This window comes from Pteropus alecto, unplaced genomic scaffold, assembly GCF_000325575.1.
Source record: "Pteropus alecto unplaced genomic scaffold, ASM32557v1 scaffold276, whole genome shotgun sequence".
NCBI classification, from domain to species: Eukaryota; Metazoa; Chordata; class Mammalia; order Chiroptera; family Pteropodidae; genus Pteropus; species Pteropus alecto.
The window spans coordinates 1,373,374-1,383,004 of record NW_006438074.1 but is presented as its reverse complement, the minus strand read 5'-3'; positions in this window follow the sequence as shown (position 1 = coordinate 1,383,004).

Genomic DNA, 9,631 nt, shown 5'->3' with positions numbered 1-9,631 from the left:
GGAGACCACCTAGAAAAACCAGGGGCTGTAGGCATAAAAAATAATAATAAAGAAAAAAAAAAAAAAAAGGTAGGCAGGGTAGAGACATGAAATGGTCCAGTCCCACAATTGTGTGTGGCCATCAAGAATTGGGGGGGGGTTATCTTGGCTGCAGAGCCACCTCCCCCACCTGAGGAGTGAGGGGTCCCAGCTGTACAATGGGCTCCCCAGTTCAGGGTTCAGGGTTCCAATGCCAGGAAGTCCTCACAACTTCTGGCTATGAAAACCAGCGGAGGTTGTGGCTGAGAAAGATGGATGGCAGTGGGAAGGAGAACTTCTCTCTTAAAGGGGCCACACCCGGCCTTGCTTGTTGATGGACTGGCTCGGTCTGAGCTCCAGCTCTGTTTGAGGGGTGCCAGGGACATATGGGATGGCACTGAGCTATCAGGCTTCAGGGTGAGGGCTGGAGGGGCAGCTTGCACCCACACAGAGGTGCAGGAAGAAGCCAGGAAGAAGCCATTGTGGCTTTATTAAGCTCTCCTCCGTCCCAGCCTGCAGAGAAACGCAGGCACCATCAACCTAGATAACATAGGCTGCTCCGCCCAGAGGATTCCCTGAGACCCCACCTCTCCCAACTTGTGGGCCCACCCAAGCTGCTTCCAGTGATTTATTCCATACAAACGGGCTCTCTTGGCTCCTGCTGCGAACTTTCATAAAATCTCTCAAAGGCTCACAAAACCCAAAGAAGCAGCATCTGGCCTCAGCATGCCCTGTACCTGTTGCCGAGCAGCCCCAAGCCACATGCCAGTGGCAGTCGGCCTCTGTTTCTGACTTGCTCCCTCAAGGCACCTATAAGCCCAGAACTGGTGGCAGCCATATGTAGATTGCTTGGTAACTTAACAGGTGGCCTCTGAGGTGCATAGGCTGCTGCTGAACTTGGCTTGCAGCTGGACCTCTCTCTGGTCTGTGCCAAGGGGCCCCACAGGACACCTACTACATAAAGCCACTGTACTAAGATCAGGAGACTTAGGAGCTCTACCTAATACATAGAAACAGACACAGGGAGGCAGCCAAAATGGGGAGACAAAGAAGCATGCCCCACACAAAAGAACAGAACAAAGCTTCAGAAAAAGAATTCACCAAAATGGAGACAAGCCATCCACCAGATGCAGAGTTCAAAACACTGGTTATAAGGATGCTCAAGGAACTTAGGGAAAGGGTAGATGAACTCAGTGAGAACTTTAACAGAGATAGAAAGCATAAAAATGGAGATGGAAAACATAGCAGAGAGCCAGTAAGACATGAAGAATACAATAGCTGCAATGAAGCATCCATTAGAGAGAATCAACAGAGTGAATGAAACAGAGGATCAAATTAGTGACACAGAGGACCGGGTAGAAGAGGACATCCAATCAGAACAGGAAAATAGAATTTAAAAAAATGAAAATAGTTTAGGAAGCCTCCGGGACAACGTTAAGAGTACCAATGTTCGCATCGTAGGGACACCAGAGGTAGAAGACAGAAATCAAGGAATTCAAAACCTATTTGAAGAAATAATGATGGAAAACTTCCCTAACTTGGTGAAGGAAATAGACATACAACCTCAGGAAGTTCAGAGAGTCCCAAAAATGATAAATCCAAAGAGGCTTTCACCAAGACACATCATAATTAAAATGTCGAAGGTTAAAGTCAAAAGGAATCTTAAAAGTAGTAAGAGAAAAGCAATTAGTTACCTACAAAAGAGCTCCCAAAAGACAATTTCTCAAGAGAAACTTTGCAGGCCAGAAGGGTTTGGCACAAAATATTCAAAAAGATGAAAACCCAGGACCTACAGCCAAGATTACTTAACCCAGCAAAGTTATCAATTTAGAATCAAAGGACACATAAAGAGCTTCCTAGACAAGGAAAAGCTAAAGGAGTTCATCACCACTAAGCCAGTATTACAGGAAATGTTGGAGAGTCTTCTTTAAGAAGAAGAAAAAAATATGTATCAAAAGCCTAAAGAATGACATTAACTACATATCTATCAATAAGTACTTCAAATGAAAAACAATTACATGCTCCAATCAAAAGATAGGGTGGCTGAATGAATAAGAAAACAAGACCCTTACATATGCTGCCTACAAGAGACTTACTTCATATGAAAAGACACAGAGACTAAAAGTAAGTGGATGAAAAAGACATTTCATGATGGTCTTAGAGGGTAGTGTGCTGAGTGGAGTAAGGCATATATAGGAAGGCAAATGCCATATGATTGCACATATACGTGGAATCTAAAGAACAAAATAAACAAATAGAAACAAACTCAGATACAGAGGACATTTCGAGGGTTATCGGACGGGAGGGAGGTTGCAGGGGGGGTCAATGAAAAAGGGGGAAGGGATTAAGAAGTACAAATTGGTAGTTATAAAACAGTCATGGAGATAGAAAGCATCGCATAAGGAATATAGCCAATAATATTGTAATAACTATGTACAGTATCGGAGGGGCACTAGATTTATTGGGATGATCACTTTGTGAGTTATATAGATGTCTAATCACTATGTCATACACCTGAAACTAATATAGTATTGTACGCCAACTATAACTGAAAAGTAAAGAATTAGTTTAAAAAACTTGAGGACAGGACAGTAGAAGCTGAGGAGTGAAGGGTCGTCTCTCCGTCCTCCCTGTGGAGAAGCAGGGCAGAGCTGGATACAGGCAGCCTAGCTGCTGATGACTCTACAAACCTGAGATTGACAGAGCCAGTGTGTTTCAGTCAAAATTCAGAGGAATAGTGAGTGAACCAGAAGGGGAAAGCAGGTTGGCAGATATGGAGAGTTAGAGCATGAGCTGGGAAGCAAGAGAAACAGAGACTGTCAAGGCGGGAAGTGGGAAAGCCTCCCAGGGCAGGAGTGTGAGACAGAGAAAGGCTCCTCTCAGAACCTGGATGGCCAAGGTCAGGACTATGGGACACCAAGCAGAGGAGGTCCTTATGTATAAACATTACTAGAAGATTAAGCCTTTTCAAAACTCAATAATGAAAAACCAGCAATTTCCTCAGGCTTATTGACATCATCAGACAGGCTTTTTCATAAGACTTCAGGAGAGTATCAAACTCTGGGGAGGGACCCTGAAGAAACATTCGCCCAGTGCTACAGCCACAGCAGTCATGCCCAGGATAGGGGCAGGCCCCAGAGCCCGAAGAGAGCAAGCACCAAGGGCAAATCGGCAGACAGAATCCCAGAATGCCCCTGGACCTTCGATAAGAGGTAGTTGTGGTAGCCCCTGTAAGAGCCTATCCCTAGATTATTACAACTGTACATGTGCACACGCACCACAATCTCACATCCTCGCTGCACATTCTGCAAGCACACTTGTGCAAAACAATAAGCACTGGTAAAGAAAACATCATGATTAATATTTCTATTTAAAATCTGAGTCCCGTACCTTTGGGCAATTTCTCCTAGATTCCCTTCCTTAGAGTCTTACATTGCTAAACAGATCACTTGGTCCTAATTTTATACTCTTCAAAAAGAAAATATGGAATCAGTGGCTGGGGATTCCATTTCTGAAAGTCAGATTGTTCTTGTTACATGAGGCACGTGCTACGGGAAGGACCTTGAGGAGACAAACATTTATTTAATGCCTACTATGTGCACCACCTCATTTAATTCCTGTGACTCAGAATGGAATAAACCAAAGCCTCAGAGACATTTACCAGAAATTACCCAACCCGTGAGTGGCAGGGCTAGAGTTCAGCACGCGGGCACCTCTGAAACTATGCTTTTGAAATTTCTGTCAAGTTAAGTAAATTGAAAACCTAATTGTGATTGGTAATAGATTATGCTGAAAGCAGTATGTAAATATTCTAGTACATAAGCCAAAAGAATTTTTACATAAAGTAGATAAAATCATTTTATGTCTTTAACTTCTGCTTCATTGTAAATCAAACTATAAAATATGACTTATTGCATTCCTAAAATTAGAACTCTCGAGAGTATTAAACTTTGTCAAAAAAAAAAATCTATTGTAAAGGATGGTATCTATGCATAAATTTAAACTGCCTAAATCAGATGTGCATAATCCCTTAACGGAAGGATGATAGCTGAGCATAAAAATTTAATTTGCAATATGTGCTTCAGATATTTCCTTAATTGATTAGACGGTGCTGTCAATGAGTTTTACCATCATTTAAAAATACAGATAATCATTGTTAAATGGCACAATGGGCATCTTTTTTATCAAATGTCATCCAAATCTACCACATGCAGGAGGAAGTTTACTCCTCCCAAAAGATCTGGCCCATTTATATTATAAAACAGAAAGTCAGCTTTGTCAAGAAAAAGCTTTTCTGGGCCTAACCAATCAAAGATGCCATGCTGAAATTAAAACATATGGAATTCCACTAAAATAGGATGAAATCACTCATACTAACTGACTTTCAGAATGTTTCATTAGGACAACATCTAATAAGTAAATCAGCCCAGATTACTGTCTCCATACCCATATTTAGGTTTTCTTTAAGAATTTAAATCTTGGTTTAAAAACAGGAGGAGGAGTTTGGAAAACAAAACAAGAACAAGCAGCTTCTCAGACCCTTTCTTCCACACTGTTTATAATTACCCAGGCTTAGTCAGCACTTCGAACTGAAAACAAGTGTACAACCCATATATGTCAAATCAACACATTTGTCAGAACTCTGGTTACTATTCTATAGCACTAATAATATCTAAACACTGTCACTTCTTAATGCAGAATTGTTACTTTTCTTAAGTGCAATAGCAGTATGGTGGGAGGAAAAAATTGTGCACCGAGGCACACTGAAGCATCAGCGCTTACAATTACATGATGTCTTGCATTTGCTTTCAAAGTACCTCCTCCCAAAAAAAGTAGAAGACATAAGATTGGCAAAACACTTTTTAATTGTCAAAAGTAGATTACCCGAGTATGTAGGCGTTTATTATACTATTCTCTCTTCTTTTGTATGCATATGAAATTTTGTGTAATAAACAGTTTTGTTAACATTACCATCTCAAACCAGAATTAGGAGTCCAGAATAAGGAATCTTTCAATATTATTTCTTCCAAAAACTAAACTCAGTAGAATTAGACCACAATGCCTAGAATTACAGATCTGCATCCAAGTGCTGTCATTTTTTTTCAAATTCACACAAGTTGTAAGAATAATACAAAAAACTTCTAGATTCACCAAATGTTAGAATTTGCCACATTTTCTCTCTTCTTTTCTTGTATAACACACATATACATAGAAATGTGTATATATACATACATTTTTTCCCTAATACATTTGAGATTTAGTTGCAGACATCATGTCCCCTTACCTCTAAATAATTCAGTTTCATCTTAGAAAGATACATCCCTCCAAAATGCAATAAAAATATCACAGTTAGAGAATTTAACGTTGATATGTCTATTATCCAATATACAATCCATATTCAAATTTCATCAATTATCACAATGTTGTTCTTCGTAGCATTATTCTCCATTTTAGGATCTGATCCATTGCATTTAGTTGTCTCTTTAGTCTCCTTCAATCTGGAACAATGCCTCTGCCATCTTTCCTGACACTGACTTTTGCGCGCTGTCTCTCAGTTTGGGTTTGTCTGCTATTTACTCCTAATTAGAACCAGGTTATACATTTTTGGCACAAGGGGCACTGTGTCCTCAGTGCTTCATATCAAGAAGCACAGAATATCAGTTGGCTCCATTACTCGTGATGATAACTTTGTTTGGTTAAGGTAGTATACTCCAGGTTTCTCTACTGTAAGAATTATTATCCGCCCCCTTTTGTAATTAATAAGTGATCTGTGGGGAAATTCTCCAAGGATGTAAATATTCTGATCTTCGAGTTTTCACATGATAGTTTAGCACCCATGAATGATTCTTGCTTGAATCAATTATTACTGATGGTTACAAAGTAATAATTTTCTAACTTTGTCTATATTTTTTAGTTGGCATCATTTGTATGCTTTTTAATAAATATGATTGGAAATAATTTTACTCAAGAATTTGAGTCCATTTTCATTCAAAGTCAAGCAATTTTCTTTTCAATCCTAAACATCCTAAATCCTGAATATCTCAACTAACTAACTGTTTAGCAGAGGTTCATAATCTTTACCTGCTTAGGGCCTAAATTTAATTTTTCCCTTCCTGACTCTCTTCCTTCTCTCCCCCAGGACTACACACTTGGCGGAAACTGCTGATGGGGTAAGTAGGATGGGGAGAAAGGAAAATGCAGGTTGCTGACCAGTAAATAGAAGGGAAGGAATGGTCACTAGAGGAGTAACATTGCCTGATAATAATGAGCTTGTAGGTGGACCAAGCAAAATGATACTAGATCAACCAGTAAACCAGAAGCAACCAGGTGGGGACCAGATGTTTCCTTTATGAAGCCAAGTGTTCATCAACAGCAGCCCCAAAGACCCATCCAACCAAGAATTGCCTGAGATTTCCAGAGCATAATACAGCTACATATTTCCAGCATTGCCCAAACATGACTAGCTGTTCCTAAGAAATTCTTATAAATAGACTATAGTGAGTTCAACAATAAAGACTCAGAAGGAGAAATATTAACAATGCAACAAATGACATAAATGGAAGAAAACAAGAAAAATACTTCACTATGAGCTAGAAATACAAAATTATCTGGAATACTTGTTTCTGAGGGAGTCATGAAACATAATTCAAATACCTAAGTACCACCACTTTATATAATAAACTGGCTGCTCATGCTAACTAACGGGTTTTTTTTCTTACCATTTTTTCTATTACAGTTCCTCCCAATTTTTTTCAATCTTTTAAAGATCGTATAAGCCCGAGTTATACAAATAAAAATATGTATAGTTCCAGGGGAATCGAAGATCTCAAAGTCCATTTCATGATAGATCTCTGAAAACTACATTGAGGAGCTCAGATTATCCATTCCTCCTCTACGATCTACCTTTATACAGCATGCTGTTCTGAAATAAGGACACTTTCTTTCTATTTGTTACCTTCTTTTTTGGTGAATGTTATAAGTGGTCAGGCAAATATTCTTAAAATATCTATGTATTGTATATCCCTTTACATACCACATTCATAAAGAAGATCTTTCTAGATTCCTTCCAGAAATGACTAGAGTAGAAGATTCAGATTTTGCCTGGCTTTAGAACCAATTTTTCTCTCAAGGGAAATTTCTTGGAGAAAGCAGTCAGCTATAGCCCAAGGCAACATGGTGCCCAGGTTTGATATATCTTAATGAGGCCATATATCCACTGCGTGGTGACAGGACTGCTGAAGAAGTGATCGTTACTCTGTGATCCTGTCTGCCTCTCACCTGCCATTCCTTCACCTACAGAGCTAAGGAGGACAGGGAGCACAGTAGCTTCATTATCACCTGGAACTTGTTAGAAATGTAAATTCTCAGGCTAAAACCCAGATTTACTGAATAAGAGATTCTGGGGGTGGGGCCTAGCAATCTATCTTTAATAAATACTCCAGGTGATTCTGATACACACTAAAGTATGACACTTACTGCATTAAAAATATATGTCTACTAAGGCCAGCATATTTTTAAAGCTGTAGAGGTAACTGAAATATGCAGCTAGGCTGAGAACCAGAGCTAACCGAAGAAATCTGTGTGGGGGAGGAACCCTGGGCTCTACGGTTTCAAGATCACCTTTATGCTAACTAGAAGAGGACTCTGGGACTTTAAGGTGCAGACCTGGTCAAGATTTGTAGAGAATTTTTCAAGATACTGGCTGAGAATCCTTCTCATTTCTTCATTTCCACAGTAAGGACCCATAGTAAGTCTGTCACATTGCTTCTGAATAAGAGCAAAAATGAACTAATTATCCCCTACACTCTAGAAACTTTTCAGAGTTCCAGCTCCATCCCAACTGAGAATGAACATAATTAAGATTGAGCCTAAAAATCAGCTCAAGAGCTAAGCTGGTTGAATATCATCATAATTTTTTTTCCATAAACAAACAAAACCAGTAGGATAAAGTTAGATTCTTCAGTAGAGTTGAATATACCATGTAAAGAAGTGAAAGAAACAATTATTTAAATAAATTGGGACAGAGTGTGGACTATTTTTTTCCTAGAAAACCATATGCATCTTCTTTACCCAAAATATAAGAAAATGAATACTAGAACACTGTCTCACTGCATTATGCCCATTGATACCTCAAGCCCCTTAGCTTTTTTCTTGAGAAATACAATAGGCCAAATCTATTTATCTTCCTTTGTTGAGTCTTTGTTAATAAAAGCTTAAATCCATTATTTATTTTCCTAGACAAAAAAAAAAATAAAACAACAGACTACACTTTTTATAAATGAGCAGAGAAAAAGGAAGCCTTGGCTCAGACTAGAAGAGTTTATTATAAATACCCGATCTACATTTATTTAATTTACAAAGGGGGAGAGCATGTTGGTATCTCTGCATATATAAAATGATGGCAGAGAGAGAGGGAGGGCAATCACCTTTTACTGGGGGGCAACTGTGTGCCTATCACTGTGCAAGAGATATGACAGCTTTGTCCTGACTTTAAAGGTAAAGAATCCGAGGACACTTGTTGTGGTCCCACTTCTGGTGACTTTCTGAGGTTTAAAATACAGGTCTGTTTGGCAACAAAAACCCATGCTCTCTGCACCATACCAAAGCCTTGTTCTCAGCTGGGGTAATAGTTGGTTTAAAAGAAAAATAAATTATTGCAGAAATGTTAACCCCCATGTTTATCCCTTCTCACCTCTCAGAAAAAAACGTTTACCAAAGCACATCTCTAACCAGTACACCATTCATTCATTCAGAGTCCCTACCATGTGCCAGGTATGTGCTAAAGACTTTGAACACATCGCCTTCTGCATGCTAGGTATGCAGCAGGTGTGACTGGTGCTTTCACTCAGATCTCCCTTTGAGGCTTCACTAATACCTACTAGCTTCCCATGCATCTAACTCAACCAGTTTTCCTAGACGTGACTCCATTTCCAAAAACAGTGTGCCAATAAAACACTGGTACCAAGATGTCACAAGCAGGTGAACCCAGCGCCTTCCAACACTTCCATTCAGTAGTTTTAATCTGACATAACCACGGGCTAATCGCATTCACTGCCCATAGTGACCGGATGCGGTCTCTGGCCAGCCCTCAACTGCCCACTGGGAACATGGCCCGGCAGTCCAACCACCCTTATGCCCAGGGGGCAAGCGTACAAATCCAACCCAGAACTCAAGGCGAACCTTGAACTCACAGAGCCAAAAGCTCGTGGCGCCTTGGAGGGCTCCCAGAAGGCTGGCTCCGGTCTGAGGGCACTGCCCCCAAAGGGCTGCAATGACAGGCCCTGCTGCCCCGAGGCATCACAGCATCGCCTACATCTCTGCGCTCTGCGCACGCCTTTCTGCCACCTCCCTCTGGAGCGGGCTGCCAGGACCACCTGCACCTCTTAAGCCCTGTCTGGTAGCAAAGGGTGATGGGCTGAGGGGCAAGGGCTCGCCTTCGGGCCATGGGGGACCCTGGCCGCTGGTCCCGCGAGCCCGGCATAAACACGGGCGTCGTTAAGAGAACTTCCCACCCTGGGGCCCTGCGACCTCCCACCCGGGGCCTCCACCGCCGAGTGCACTTACTGTCAGTCGCCATGGTCCGGCTGGGGGCTGCGGGGCGGCCGCCGGCGGC